Genomic DNA, 17,639 nt, shown 5'->3' with positions numbered 1-17,639 from the left:
TATCACCAATCATTGACATTTTGAGTTCTCTTTTCACGACTTTCACAAATTTAGTGCTCATCTTATCATCTCGTCCAAAGATGATGTCATCAACAAATATCTTTGCAATGAGAAAACTTGCTTTTGTTTCTTGCTTTAGACATACTTACAAACTCAATTTTTTTCTATGAGTGCAGTCTCTCATACCACACTCTGGGTTCCTGTATCAATCCATACAAGGCTTTTTTGTCTCCACAAACTTGTTTTTTACCTTCTTCATTCTCAAACCCTTATATTCAATGTATACTTCCTCCTCTAGAATTTCATTCAGAAATGCAAATTTTACATCCATCTAGTACACTTTGAAGTCTATAGTATCCCGACTCCTTCCAGTCTGGCCACCAGTGCAAAGGTTTCTCCATAGTCTATGCCTTCTTGTGCATATCCTTTGCAAACAAGTTTGGCCTTATTTATGAGTACTTCTCCATTCTTGTTCATTTTATTTTAGTACACCCACTTTGTTCCAACGACATTGTCTTGTCATGTTACCAAGGTCCATGTATCATTATTTTTTATTTGATTAATCTCTTCCTCCATGTCCTTCCTCTAGCCTTAATCCTTAAGAGCTTCCCTAGTAACTTTGGACTCCATGTCTGAGAGCAGACATATTGTCTCTCTCATCTTTCTCCTAGTCATCAATCCAACATCTTTATCTCCAATGATCGTATTAACTGAGTGGTGTCTTTTAACATACTTTGCTAGCATTGGTTCCCCTTCATGTGCCTCTTTCTATGTTCCTCAGACTTAACAACTTCTACCTAAGCCAATACAACTTTTGCTTCCACTAGTAGTCTCTCCACAACACCATTTAAAGGAATATATTCAAATAGCCTATAATCTTCCAGTGCTTTCTTGCTTTATTCTTTGTGCTTCAAAGAGAACTCATTTATCTTTACATTGGTATATTCCACAATTTTATTTATCTAGAGTTTTAGACATAGTAAGCTTAGCTTTTGGTAGAGTATCCTAGAAAAATATCCTCATCATTTTTAGGTTCAAACATTCCTTGGTATCCATCTCTTTTGATGTAACATTTGCTTCTAAATACCTTGAAGCAACTCACAGATGGTTTTGGCCAAACCACGGTTCATAAGGAGTCTTCTTCATTCTCATCTTTACTTGTATCCTATTCAAGATGTATGTAGTTGTGCTTATAGCTTCTCTCCAATAGATTTTTGAAACATTGTTCCAAATCATCGGTGTTCTAGCACAATCTATGGTTGTCTAGTTCCCTCTTTCAGCAACACCATTCTACCTTGGTGTCTTGGAAGCTGACATTTGCCTTCTAATTCTGTGCTCCTAATTGTAACTATCAAATTCTTGTGAGGTGAACTCACCTCCCCAGTCTGATCTCAAGCATTTCAATTCTTTGCAGGTCTCCCTTTCCACCTTTACCTCGGAAGCCTTGAACATGTGGAAGGCTTCTGACATTTCCTTCAAATAGACAATCCACATCATTCTACAAAAAGCATCAATCAATAACACAAAGTATATGTCACCAGATATGCTCTTCGTCCTTATGGGACCACACAAGTCAGTATAAACTAGATCTAGAACTTGTTCAAAAGTAAATGACTTCTAGAGAAACTAGAGCTTGCCAACTTCCCTAGTTGGCAGTCTTTATACATAACATTGGTTTAGTACTACAAGGTAGACCCCTTACATAGTTTTTCCTTCTTAGCATACCAATGCTTTCAAAATTTACATGACATAATCTTCTATGCCACAACCAACTATTGTCATTCTTAGCTACCAAGCACTTATTTTTCAAAGATATTGAGATAGGAAAGGTTAACTCTTCTTTGTTCTCTCACAACTAAAGTTTTCCTATCTTGTCAAATATTATGCAAGACCCTTCATTAAACTCAAATCTATAACCTTTGTCCATTATTTGGGCTACACTAAATAGGTTATATTTTAGACCTTCTACTAAGTATACATCTTCACAATTACTATATTCATTCAGAGCTTCAATACCTTTACCTTTTACTGTACATGGTGAGTTGTTGTCAAACTTCACCATTCCTCCATCATAGGCTTCCACCTCATGAAACTTTCTCCTGTCACCAAACATGTGGTGCGAGCAACCATTTTCAATTATCTAGTTCTTGTGGATACTGGTACTAGTTATCAAAGCTCTTTCCACCTTTTCTTCTATGGTAGCAACACATTTTATTTCATCCTCGTCCCCATCATCATCATTGGTTGACTCTTCATTAGTCAAACCTTCTTCAATGATGTAGCGTTGCTTCTTCTCCTTCCCTTTGGAGTTCTACCATCTTTTGTCAGTCTCCTTATTTACATTCTTTGGACATCTAGTAGTGTAGTGTCCAACCTTTTTGCAATTAAAGCATGTGAAAGGAAGCTTACCTTTGTACTTCCCTTTCCATTTGACCATTCTCTTTGCGAACAACCTCCAAATCTTCTTGTTTGGCTTCTTTAGCGTAGAGACTCTCCAATTCTTTTATGTATTTGGATGTGCTCGTCTCCTCTTTTCCTTTTTTAGTTACAGCCGGTGCAACTTAGGCCTTGAATGTCATCTCAACCTTAGGTTAATAGTTGTCGAAGTTGCTTTTCTCAAATATAGTGAGCTTTCCTACTAAGGCATCAAGAGATACATCCATTTCATTGATTGTTCTCAACTCTTGAATGGCTGACACCCTTATAGCATATTTGGGTAACAAGGTTCTCAGTATCATGCTTATTTTCTTGTAGTGTGCCTCCAGCTACTTTGATGGATAACATCACATCTTTCACTTTTTTTCCAAAGGTCACAGTGTCCTCTCCTTCCTGCATCCTCATGTCATCAAACTTTCCTCTCGAGCTTTTAGCTATAGCCTTTTGGACATGCTTATTGCTGCCATAGACGATTTTGAGCTTCTCCCACATCTCATATGTTGTTTCCAGTTCTTCTACATCTTTGTACTCATAGTAAGATAGGGTGCTAGCTAGAGCATCCATTGTGGTTGTGTGAGCTTCCTTCTCCTTTATTTGGTTTAGACTGAGTTGAATAGCAAGCTCTACATATTTAACCTCCACATGGGTCATGTAAGCATCACCAAGAATTCTCATATGCAACCACATCTATCTACACCATGAGCTATAGTTTTCCTTGTAAAACCTCGATGCTTCTCTAGAAACATCTTGATCTTTTCCTCGAGTTGGTGAACTCTTACTTTAAAGGACCTAAGCTCTAATACCAATTGTTGGTTCAATCACAAGTTGGTATACTAAGAGGGGGGCAGGTAGGAGGGTGAATTAGTATACCCTAGCAGTTTCAACTTTTCTACTTTAAACCAATTTTGAACCCTAATTTGCGAATTCAAAATTTGAATTAGCAAGCCTACTCCTAGCTTGACTTTCCCTTGTTTTCATGCACCACTTTTGTTAGATATAGTATGTTCATACAAGAGTCACAGATGTCTTGTGTTCTTAATGCCTTACATTGGTGAAAAGAATTCCAATTTGAATTCTTTCGACTGTTCCTTGATGTGAGAACTCCATCGCCACTAAGTGCAATGATGAGTGCACTTCTACCTACTTCGCGACGTGGAAATCAAGTATATCATGCTTTCCTTGCTGACTCTACCAATCCATCTTGTGTGATTACTGGTCTCTCTAACTTCTTTTCATGCTTGACATCCTTAAGCATGATCTTACTTCACTTAGCATAACTTTTATCCAAGTGGATAACCTTTGTCATTTCCTTTGTTGGGCTTGACCTTCACCTTTCTCTAATCACCCTTGTGAACTAGGATCTCACACACAAGATTGATGTGCCTTGCCAGTCATGATTTTAATACCGGTCTTGGTTCCTTCTATGCCTTGACATCAATAATAGCATAGTCATAACTGAATGCATCATTCATTCTACCGGCCAGCCTTCGAGCATTGAGACAGTTATGCCAACAATCCTTACAATTGGCAAAGAGATGGAAGAGAACAAAGAGACCAAGAATCAAGAGGGTTTCCTTAAAAAAATTGTTACCCTAAAAGAGCATGTTTTGATGCTGAAAGAGCAGATTTCACGTATAGAGAAGGAAAAGGAGAAAGTTATATAAGAGTGGGAGTTTTGTGATAAGAAAAGAAATGAAGAGCTAAAGATGGAATTAGTTAAGCTTTGTATAATTCCTATTGCGTTAGGAACTGATGACAAGAAATGTGAAACCAAAGAGTCCATACAAGATGGAGAAGCTAAAATTGAAGGTTGCCAAGGGATAAGCTCACCTATGTTGTTTTGAGGTTGCCAAACATAATTGCAGTGGTGAAAAACTATTTTCTAGCAATAGGAATGACAATGGTGTGGCAGTGAGGAAAACAGAGAGGTGGATTTTTCCATCAATGTGTCGCTGGAAAATGAATGGTCAAAACTGGTTGTGAAGGAGCATAGTGGCTCCAAGGGTAATAGCAACAATAAGGTTGGGAATGTATTTGTTGTTGCCAACTAAGGGAGGTAACAACTGTGATAGTGCAAATGAGGTGTCTTTGAAACCCATGACTAGCTCTTGCGTGTGCCTTTGTCAATCACAACTTCTTGAAGAAGCAAAAGAACTGCCTACTATGCAATTCCCAATAACGACAAATCATGGTAATCGAGAATTGGTATCCACATACATAAGTGGCTCAGGAGGAAGTGAAGGTAATAGTGATAAAAATGATTTACAACAAGGTAATGAATTGAGGTTCTGTATGAGGCAGTGGAAACCTCTAACCAAATTGTATGATTGTGAATTTATAGGTGAGCTTACCATTAAAAATATTTTCAATTGATGCAAAAATAGGTTTTAAGGGTACCTCAAAACCCTTTACATCAAAAGAGAGGAGATAAGCATTAAGCACCAACAAACTAAAAGATTGCTAAGATAGAGCAACATAACCCCAAGACTAAAAAACCTTTTAAGCAAAAAGAGCAAAAATTATTGAACAACCAACAATACCAACCGTAGACAAAACTCAATCAGCACACAAGAATGTTAAGGAAGACAAATAGTAGGGTCGAATAGACCAACTTCTTGAGAAAGTCAACAATATCCTTTTCCAAATCAAAAAGTTTCTAGAGGGACTCCTTGAGATTAGTCATCTCCTTGGGCTCCATGTTATCTTTTCTCTTTAGGCTTGCTCTAGTGCATTTTCTCAGACCAACAACTTGACCTACAACAAAGTCAATCTCTTGTTCCACAATTATAATAGTCTTGTCTTATTGAAATCTCTCAAGCATAGTATGTAGAACTTTGAGGTTGACAATGGAAGCCTTCAAACCTTCGTGACTATGAAGGAGGAGTCTTTTGAGCATTGTTTCATTCCTATCAAGCTTGACTTTCAAGCTCTACATCTCATTATCCACAATTGCCCTAATTGTTTGCGCCATCTCAACATTATCCAACCCTAAAATCCTAGTCCCCTCTTTACCAACACTATTAGCCTCCTCCATATCCTCTTTTTTTTCATCCATTCTATTTAGAAAGCTTCCAAAATGAGAAGTAAGATCTCGATGTTTGAGGTGGAGATCCTTAATTTCATCAACTATCCATTTATCCATCTATAAAGAGTAGGTATACCTGGCTTTAGTAGTGTGAAGGATACCTTTAGTGTCGTCTCTTTCATCGTTGAAATCCTCTTAGTCCGAAGTCTACAACATTTACCCTTATAAATGTTCTACTAGAAGATATTATGTTGTTCGACAATATTTAGTTTGACAAAAATTGGAGAAGGTTAATTCACAATTTTTGAGAACAAAGTTTGGTGATGTTGAAATCTTCAATGAGGTCTAATTGTGATGTAAAGAATTGGAAATATGGGGAATGTTGCACAACATGGTTGTGTTGGTTGGGCTTCAAGTGGGAGATTGTTGGAAATGTGAAGTTCAATGGTCACACCACTATTCAGCTTCTCATGACTCTTCACTTGAAGGTTGTATGCGAGTGTATAAATGGATGTGTATAGTCATGTATTGCATTGTATTGTAGATTGGATAAGTAATAAAATGATTCCCTTCTTGAGAGTGGATGTGGGCAATTGATGAACCACTACAAATTGTGTCACTTGTTTTTTTCATTTTCTATGTTTAATCATTTCTATGTCTCATTTAATTTATAGTTACCTTTACCCATTCTAAAATCCTTGTTACCATAATTCTAAACATAGAAAATAGGAGCTAGTTGATGTGGCATACCTAGGATGGTTTTATTTATGCCACTTATTCATAGACATGATAGCATTTGAAAACACATTTAACACATTCACAAAGAAATAGAACTAGATTAAATAGTTAGGATAATTTTCATTTTTTCATGCTTGAGGAAATTGTGCTTGCATAAAATAGAATGGAAGTTTTCTTGCATCCCTTTGGATATGATAGTTCTTAAAAAGGAAAGGAAAATGTCATTTTAAGCTCCACAATCCCACATGCATATGATGCTAACCTGTACATGATAAAGTATGTTCATAATACACAACTTGTTTGTAAATAGATGGTGTATGCAACACTCATGATATATCACATTTCATACATAAACGATGGATGCCTAAATAGCTCCATAAGAATTATGTTGTTTACCTCTTATGTAGTGAAAGTCTAATCATGAATCTTATAGAATACAAATATCAGAAAATAACAGTTATGAAACTCCCATGTAAATAAAAAGTTGATAATGAAGCTTTTGGAAAAAACCATATACAATTTATTTAAAGCATAATAGAGAGCCTATTTGAGCTAGTCCAAATCATTAATGTTGCACAGACAAATGTATCATCACCACATATAGATTTTTTTTTTATGAAGTTCGCAAAGCATTATGTTCTATATACTCTAGTTTGATCTAAACACTACAACATTTGGGGTCGAATTGTGATGACAATGTTATTTGTGTTTGATTTTTATGTTGTTTTTGTGCAAATGCCCCTGATGTTGTTGTAATATTGACCTTGGTGTTGCACTTGCGATGCTCACATCATTATAAACAAATAACAAAGTAAACACATTCCCCATTTGGTCGACATTGATAATTCCCGCATGGAGAGCTGCGAAAGAGTTGAAAGAGTGGAGTGAGAGCTGGAGGGAGTTGAAAGACACTAGTACTGGTCAGATATGCCAAGTTTTCCATGCTCGTGCCATTACGTTGTGCCCTTGCTCTATATTTGTCATCTTTCGATCCCCAAATGTGGTTGCACGTGAAGAGGAGCTTGGGCAAACTCAAGCCATGAGGATGCATTTGTGCTACAACTAAGTGTTGTGAGGATGCATATGTGATACAAGAAATTGTGCTGCTCAAAGAAGTGTGTTACAATTTCTTTAGGGCATCATTGACGATGTTTTTCATAATTTTGGTTACAAATGATACGCATACTATTCTTGCACCAATTTTTTGCATTTTTTGATGCACTCTCTCCCTCTCTAACTATGTCATTTCGAATCCTCATTATCATCTTATTGTATTATCTCCAAACTAGTATTATCGTGGGTTGGGTGTTCTTAGAATACAATATCGATATTGATCCTATTTAGACAAGAATGAATCTTCAACCAAATGCATATTAAGATGATCGATAGGATATCGGGTAAGAACTAAGAATTCATCATTTCAATCTGAGGGAAATTCCTAGTTTCTACTATTGTCGATGCCATTTAACCTCCACAAATTCAATTCGCAGACACTCCTTACAAAGGCACATACAATCCTCTTCTTTTCACAAATACTTGTGGCCTGACATATCGTGAGTAATGATGTAATCTTGTGAATTATTTGTTTCTCGTAGATAGAGCACACTTTACTTTTAAATTGCTATATCACTGCTACTAAACTCTTTGTGTATATTGAACTCTCTATGTAGCAACTAATGCTATTAAATTCGAAAGATATTTTCTGATAACTCACCAAAAAGGTTCCTATTTAACATACTATTTGCTCATAGTCATCAGACTATACCATTTCCATAGTGCATATTGGTAATGAAGATAAATGGTATAACGAAGTTTATAAAGTAAACTTTGATTTTTTTCCCTATAACTAAGCTTTATAATCTGCAGCTTGAAGCCCTTATGATAGTAGGGACCTAGGTTAAGCATGTGATGTGCAAGGAATTTGGGTATTGAAAATAATTGTTTCTTAATATTAGTGGTATTCTTGTTCATCCTAATCATAATTAGATTTGAGATTCTTGAGCCTCATTGCAAATCATGGCATGATAGTTAAACGATTTCTTTGGCATACCATGTAAACAAAACTCTAAAGAGTGGATGCTGACATGAGTGCATATGTTTCAATATTTTTATACAAGCAACAACAAAAATTATTCTTTTTTGTAAGTGATATTCGGAGGATGAAAATAAAGCCACTGTCAATTACATTTTATTTGCATTATGTTGATTTCTTAATACTATTTAAAGGGATGTCTATAAGATAGTTAGAAATATGAATTTTCTTCTAAATTCTAAGTTTAATGTTGTTCATCGGATGTAATAATGATAGGAAACCAGAAGAACAATTTCCCTACTTTTCCTAGTCTGAGCTTGGCATCTCTACCTATGCTATGCTAATTATGCTCCAAACAAACTGCAAAATGAAGAATTTCAAAACACATTTTACTAGCAAACATTTGACATTTATTTAGATCAAACATAAACATAAAGAGATAGGTATTTGTTTTTAGTAAATACATGAAGAAACAAAGTATCTATGGAGCCTAAGAATCCGAAAGCCCAAGGCCGTGGTGTTGAGATATGTTTTTTATTCACCCCAATTCCTATTGTATTGTGTTATAAAATGTTATTGACTTGTAATAATAATAATCTTATGGATGGCATGCTATTATAAGAAGAAATGGAAACAAACTTGTTAACCAAATCAAGGGCTTGTTTTATTTCCTTTTGAAAATGTCGATCTGTTCCAGCGCATTTGATATTATCAACTAGGGAAAGAAGTGGACAAACATTGTTTTTAGCAACAATAAACATGTTTTTTTATCTGGTTGATAAGTCTCCCACAATGCTTAACATTGGAAGGACATTGTTTTAATTTCAAGAACAATTTAGTTTAGTACTAAAATACTGTAGAAACATTTGATTTGAATATAATAGAATTAATCGTAATAAGAGATGAATATTTTGATAGATGAAACTATTTATGAAATATAGATCAATGAATTCAATTTAAAAACTATAGAATTGAATTCTAATACCAATATCACAACACCAAGAAAACTTAAATAAAACTATACCACTATCAAATTTAGGCCTTATAGTCACCACCAACTCAACCATAATTATTCTCTTAAAACATTGCCATATTAACATAAAAAATAGCACCATTTTCTAAACATCCCAACCCAAATTTATTGAAAATAAACTAATCACAAAGACAAAAATGTGAGAAACTAGCTTGCCTTGTGAAGATGCTTTGGAATGGGTTGCAAAAATTCATCCTTCCACAAGTTTAGGTAATAATTATGAGTCTCCAGAAATGAGATTTCAGCTTTAGCAGTCAAGGCCTAATTTACAGATGGATTCAGGCTTTTTCTCTATGTCAATGGCAATGCTTTCCTAGATAGGCAAGCGCTATTAATGGACATGGAAGGCTTGGATTTGAGGGGCAAGCTCAAAGTAGAAGAAAATGTAGAAGAAATAAGAGCCATTGTAACATTTTGTGTTGTGAGCAAAGAATGTTTGTTTGTCAAGCTTTTTCCTATAGAAAATTTGATGAGTTGTAACAACAAGAATTTTTAGTTCTATATAGAAATTTGATGAGTTGTAATAACAAGAATCCTAAGTTTGATATGGAAATTTGATGAGTTGTAGTAACAAGAATTCTTAGTTGTATATAGAATTTTGATGATTTATAAAACATTGGTATGAAGAGATCTAATGTCTTCATAGCCTCAATGATGAACATTTAGTTCTTGATCATCCCTACAATTATTTGTAAGCCATGATCTAATAGTTACTCTTCTTTTGGACCTAAGCTTGTGATACATTATACTCATACAAAAAAGAAGCCTTTAAAATTAGATATTTATTAGAATTGACAAAACTTTCTTATGAAAAGAATCACAATAAAAGGATTAACATCTAAATATGGCCCCAAACACAAATGCTCACAAATTACAGGATCAAGGAACAATTCATATTTGCCAAATAAGTAATGAAGATGTTCAACCTAACCAAAAATGGTGTAATATACATGTTTCAGAGGCATTTGATATGGTAGATATGGGGTTGCTACAAAGTAAGGTGTTTAAAGATAGTTGTGTCAGATGAAAATGCATTATTGTTGTCTTAACTTTTTTTCTCTTTTAACTTTTATCTTATTAATTCCAATTTTGAAGCGACATAATAAGAATCTCACAAACCTATGTGATCAAATAGTTTAGGCAGGACATCTAGGGTTAGATAGGTGATTGGACCTTCTTGCATCTATGGCTATTACAGAAGGAATTATAACCCAACTCGTAAGCATATTATATCTCTAAATTCACATTTTATCCCCTTGGGTTCTAATAAGTAGTTTTTGTTACAGTAAATAATAATTATTTACTCTTTTACTTAAGTTTACTTAGTTAAATGCATTTATTTATTAGTTGTAGTCTAGGAGTTGTTGACAACACATGAGTTTGTTCCTGTCTAAGTCATACTTATCCTCTCACCTTGATTGAGGATATCCCACCTTTTGTGGACGTATGTTTAGTTGTCATTCTTATCTCCTAGCACTTTCTAAGCTTGTTGTACAAGCTTCCTAGAGGCATTTATAAACAGGCTCTCCTTTTGCATTTTTGTACAACAATTTCATTTTTCTCATTGTTGCAATATAATTTCTCTTTGTTCCTTCCTTCTTCAGTTTTCTCTTCAGCAGGTTATTTACATGCAGGTGATCTTGGCACACTATGAAGATGTTTTTCATCAACTTCTACATGGTATCAGAGCCTCCCTGCTACTTCCTAGTTGAAGGATTTTTGAAGTGGCGATTTGGAGACACAAATCCTAGTTTGCTTATGATTGTTTTCTTCAATCTGGGGGAAGAGCATTTTTTTAAAGCACTTTGGGCCTAAACGGATGTTGCCATTGAGTTCAGAAGGCTCATTATAGTCAAGATTCATATAAAAAAAATTGTTTTTGGCCTCCAGAGCATCTGGCAATTTTTTTAAGCCCCCCATAGGCCGACAGTTTGGACTGTATGGAATGCCGACAGTTTGGACTGTATGGAATTTTCGTGCCAAAAAAAAATAAAAAATTAATTCGACAGTAGTGCGGCTGCACTGGCACCGCGCCACCGTAGGGCCATCGCCACGCCACCCGCGTGTAGCACAGGTGTCACCGTGGTGACACCACTGCTCGGCCACTGCCTACGGGCCACCAACCCACCATCCCCGCCAACAAACAACCAGCAGTGTTGTTGAGTTTTCTCGGGCAATGGTGTCGCTGCCTATCACCACTCTGGCATGACGTCACTCCCTGGCAACAATGACGTCATTCTTCAACGCTTACATCATCTTTTTCTAGCAACATGTCAGGCTGGCGTCATTACACCTACCTCACCTACTGGAGTCATTTTCTGTCCCAATGACATCATTTTTCGGTTGCTGACATTAACAAACTGGTGGCCAAATTTTTTTCAGTGACATCCTCTTGAAGGCTGTATGCCCGTCAAATTTTTTGCTGTGACTATATTTTTTTAGTGAGCTAGCCTTTTGGAGTTGTAGTTGGGTTTTTGTTCTTTTTTTGATCCGAAAGAAGCGCCAAAAAGTTGACTCAGAGATGGAGACAATGGTGCTAGTTTCATCACATTCTGAGTTCGTTTGAACTCCCATTTTTTTTTCAAAGTAGAGGCTTCTATTTCCTCCTCTACATCTGGAATCCAGGTTCTTTTTTAGTTTTTGTGCTTTCGATAGTTTTTTTTGGTACTTGAGGGATATCTTTATACATTGTGAAGGGCATTTTCTTTTCTATAATTTACTTCAGAAGAAAACCTTTCTGCTTCTGTATTCTTCTCTCAATGTCGGATCCATCTATGACCTAGCTCATGCCGTACAACTATCACACCTAGCTTTACATTCCAATTTTTGACCTAGCTTAAAATATAGCCGTTGAGGTTCACATGAAGTCAGTTGGCAATTTAATTTGTTATAGTTTGGCAAAATGGTAAGATAGTTAGTCATTATGATTTTAAGTGAAGATGATATGTTAGTTGATCATTAATCATGAATTCATGGAATTAAGAAGATGGATTAACCATTGTGATTATATAAATAATTTATTATGATAATATAATTTAACAGTGGAGAATTTCCTTGTAGGAAGCATGTCAGTGGGGTGGAAGCATTGTCAAAAAAGAATTAGGTAGGGATGTCACCATCATTGGACAGATGGGTAGAAGATCTAGCGATTTGAAACAGGATACATCTCTAGAACTGCATGAGTTATTAATAGTTAATTTAATTAAAATAATTGAGTTAAAATATAAAACATATCTCAAAGAACTTTAATATATCTTTCATCATATTATTTTAATATAAAATTGATTTGGCACCATTATCATTTTATAATTGAATAAAGTGATTTTTGCCTATACATATAAGATTATAATAATGTTCATAATATAATAACATTTGAATTATAATATTCAAACTATAATCATTCAACTCTAACCTTTTCTTTTTAATATTCTTTTCTTTTAATCAATTTACACTTGGCTTATTAAATCAATTTTATGCTTGGTATTTCGAATTGGCATTTGTTATGCAACCACTGGGAACCAAGAAGACATGGATCTTCTTTGAAACTATAATCATGATTGTAGTTCAACACCTCTTTTTATATTCTTGCCTAACTTGTCGTGAAAGGAGATATATGTATATTTTCATTCACCCCTACTTTTTCATGATTTACGTTTTCTTTTTCAGTATTTATAATGCCTCCAAATGGTATCCGACTTTGGTATATATTATTGGAGTTGGAGTAAAAGAGAGAGAGAGAGAGAGAGAGAGAGAACTCTCATAATCGTATCATGCAACCTCACCTTCCATTCTGCCTTAGGGCTCATTACTGCCGATCACAGAATAGAAATCAAAGGTAACCTTCCAAGCACAGGTCTTTCTAGATTTTAATAGAGGAGTCACGTAAGGCATTGGGTATCTAGTATTCTCTTTTCTTGTTAAGTTCGATACATATAAAAAGGAATGCATGTATATGCTTTCACCACCAGATTCTCTGTTTCTATATTTCTTAAGCATAACATCATTAGTATGGTATTAGAGATACCAAGTCCATAGCATGATGTCTGTTGATTATTATGAATTCAAAAGATAATAAATATAATCATTCTACATTATATTATATTGATGTAATCTTGTCATGGAAGTTCTCAAATAAATAAAAATCTCTTCATCTCAGCTTCGATCCAAATATATCCTTTTATATCTCACAATGGTTATGTCTAGAAGTCGATGTTGTAAATATTTTGGTGATATCTCAAAAATTGAATCTGGTATATTTGTTTCAGAACTTTGATCATCAATTGCAAGTCCTATTCAAGATTGTATTATTCATATTAATGATTAAATATCAATTTGGTTATCCTTCATATTGATATCAATTATACATTCAGATTTCTTATAGATGACAGAAGAATTGAGATTATCAGATTGAATTCAATTTGAAAGTAGTCTTCTTAATATGTCACTTTGAATTCTATTAATGAAGGAGTCATACTTTATCAAGTTTTGATGCTCTAAATTTAGAGCATTTCTGTAAGTTTTAGATTACAACATATGAAATGCTAGAAGCAATCATTTACCATAAATTGATATCTTGTTTGAATTTGCTAATTAAATTTCTTGAAACTAGCCTTGTTCATGGAAGGTGATAACCTAGAAACCAAAGTATGGATCAAAATAAAATAAACCACTGGATATAGAATTTAACAATCAATCCTGAAATCTTTTAAGAACATAATCATGTAACCACAAAGGGACAAAATGCTAGATGCATGTAATCTTCTTGTTTAATTGACAGAACCAATTGTTCTGAGGATTCCAAACACCTAGGACTCACCGGACTATGTAGCCAAGAAAATGGGTGATGAAGTGAGAGAAAGGAAATCTGTAACAACATGAAACAATAATCAGTTATGACATTTCATTGTTATCATTTTAATATGACTTAATTAATTGCTCATGCATAATCCTATTACTGTAATCTCCTACTACCAAGTTGTATGGTGAGTTAATTACCAGGATGCCCAATGGATGGCAAGATGATCCCTATCTATTTTGGGTAGGGAGGGCCTTTCTCGTAAGAGATTGTGTGGGGATAAGTTTTGGTCCGAGGTTGGGTGGTAAAGCCCCTAACAATGTTTCATCTCTTTCCAAGATGTCAGACATGCGTGAGACAAAGATAAGCTATGCATTCAATTCTTGTCGAAAACAGGTATTATCACTTTTAGTGATGAGGTAAGATTAAATTGAGTTATTTGATTTATACTATTATTTTACATCTAGATATAGGAGATAGATTCATGAATTTCTTTTCATTTAAATGAATATTGAATATAAGTACATTTCTAATCTTGAGATTCTATCATAGTTAAGAAGTCGAAAGGAAAGGAATCTAAAGCCCTAATTGATTGTGTGATAGTTGGAACCCCAAATGATACAACAGTATAGGAAGCCCCAATAGAATCCATGGTAGCGGAAGCCCTAATTGAAGTTGTGGTTTTAGAAGCCTTAATTGGACCAGTGGTATCAAAAGCCCTAAATGAACCGATGATAAATGATGCCCTAATTGATGCAGTGGTATGTGATGCCCTAGTTTAAAACTATAGAGGTATTTAATTAAAATTATCATTTAATTTTTAAGATAGCAATTTTTAAATAATAGTCATCATGTGAAACCGTTATAGTATATTTGTGGAGTAACCTGGGTGGTCGCAGAAGCATCCCTAGTTGATTTCAATCTCAGTTTTCCGAGGTATGTAGTTTTCAATTTCTGTAATAATTTCATTTGATGGTGTAATCACCTAAAAATGGTCATCTAGACTATTAGCCCTCTTTTTAACATTTTGGCTAAATTAATTCAATCATTTACCTAGACCAAATTGCTAATAATCAATTTATTTGATTATAACCTATAGTTTGACTATGCTATCCTAAGTTCATTATTTGATTAAAAGAACATGTCCCCTTTTAATTAAATAAAAGACCCCATTCTTCTAACTCACTTAAAGTGCACACATAAAGTCCTTTTTCTATTTTGCAATTAAAACAAAAGGCTTTGTGACTTTTGTCTTATATGACAAGTCAACTTATATTCTATTGGTTGACTTGTGTGCGCACATGGATCACTCCTCTTTTCAAATTCCACCATTGATCATCCACCATCTTCATCTTGATCTCTACCGTCCGTACAACTTTAAAAGGGAGAGAGCTTTCCCCCTCAATCCATTTTTTGAATATTGTTATGCTGCAGGTTTTCTAACAGGTTTCTTTGGAGCTTTGTGGAGAACTTCTATTTCTTGTCTACATTCTCTCATCCAAGGCATCATGGCATTCCAGCTTAGCTTAGCTTTCATTTTTACATGTAGCTTAATCTCACATAGCTTAATAATGGTATTGTAACACTCTCATCCATGCTTAGAATAGTTGCACTTTTCATATTCATTCTAGTTTAATCTTTAGTTGCATTGCATTCTTGAGGAACTCTTTGGGACATTTGCATTCTTGCATCTTGTCTTTGGAACCTCCCATTGCATGGTTTACTAGCAAGAAGAGTATCTCTAAGGCTCATCTGAGAGCCCTTGAACTTGAAATACACTCTCTTGCACTCCGTGGATAGGTAGCTCTAAGCCGGCATCCCATCATTCCGAACTCATGGAATCGTTTGGATAGAAGGGTTTAGAGTGGGACACAATTCGAGTGTACAGATGGTACTTCAAGTTTTTTAGTTAAGAAATTTTGTCTACCTGATTTTTAATAGTAAATCTTATTCACATGAACATGAAATGATATAACTGTCTTCCTATGAAATGAAGTAATAATTGTATTCTTTGAGTATGATAGATATTAATTTAGACTCGAAGAAACTAGATGTTACATATGGTATCAGAGCACTGGGTTCAACGCTGAAACCTTGGGTCCAACACTGTTTCTGAGAAATTGAAAATATAGATGTTGAAAAAGATTTAGTTTGCATAATGGATATTGCAATCAAAACTGGAAAAACACACTAGAAAATCATTTAGAATAGCCAAGAAGGCTGAAATGATATAAAGTGGACAAATGTATAAACTATTAAAAAGATAAAAAGGATTGGCAAGTTGAATGGTGGAGATCGCGTTTGTCAACCCACATTTTGAAATCCTTGGCCACGGTGGAATTAGGTAGATTTTTTGAAACAATCGATCTTTGTTGATTGTCCAGACGCTTCAGTTATTTTGTCAAATAACTGTTGGGACCTCAACCCACCTGAATACTCAGATGGCAGGACCAGAAAGATACATATGCCTTATCCTTGGAGGGAGGGCCATTCTTTGTTGAGAATGAAAAGGTTTAAATGGGTCCAGATGTCGAGGCTTGCGCAATCCAAACACAGTTTATATAATTTTGATAAAATGTTATCTAAATCTATCATGATTGGGTTTGTTGATCCAAATTAATGATAGAAATAAATTGTTACCTATTTGAATTTGAACTGAATGAAAACAAAACTGTGAACCATGATCCTTTCTGATGTTGGTTAAATGACAAGATCATTATGTGCTCCAATAAGGAGTAAACAAACTTGCATAATTGGAATTATCAATGCTTGTTTACACTTGTAAACTTTGACGAGATGGCCATGGAAGCCTAAGTTATACGAAGGGAAAAGATGAATTTCCAAACATTTACAGATGAATTATGAGCCACTCGATAAGAATATTATGAATTATTTCAGATGTTTATGATCTTGATTTGATGTATATCTTGTACAATATATCATGTTTTTACCCTTGACACATTGCTATACATGTATAATACACATGCAATGTTGACTCTACATAACGAGTTGTTGTATATTGCTTTGGAGATGAAGTGTATATTCTATCATGAAATGGTTGTTACAAAGAAATACTATTGTGATAAGATGGGAAAAGAGGCCAAGATTATGTAAATGGAAAAACATGGATCTAATAATCTTTTTCATGTGATCTGTAAGTTTACCATGATGATCTACTCATTAATAAGTGCCTTATGCCAACTGATATGTATAAGTGATTTAAATTAAGACCGAGAACTTGTTAAATTTCAATTTAGAATGTTTATCTTACTTTTAGTCATTGAACCCTAAAAATTCTCTTAAATGAAGATATCAATATGGAATCAAACTAATGATATGTTGAGTGCCTACATGAGTATGATAGGAACATGAAATAGAATCAACTCAAAAGATGCTAAGAAAACCACAAGTACGGTAAAGAGAACTCAGGTGAGTACGTGTTTAATTTTATGTTTTTGATAAGATAAACAGGTTTTAAGGGATCCTAAAACCCATAAGTTTTACAAAAACAAGGCTGATAATAAGCAAAAGAAGCCCAGCCAAAACAGAGGTCCAGCAACTGAAAAAAAGCCTGAAGCCC

This window comes from Cupressus sempervirens, chromosome 4, assembly GCF_028749045.1.
Source record: "Cupressus sempervirens isolate cs-2001-9-10 chromosome 4, ASM2874904v1, whole genome shotgun sequence".
NCBI classification, from domain to species: Eukaryota; Viridiplantae; Streptophyta; class Pinopsida; order Cupressales; family Cupressaceae; genus Cupressus; species Cupressus sempervirens.
This window is presented reverse-complemented; position numbering follows the sequence as displayed.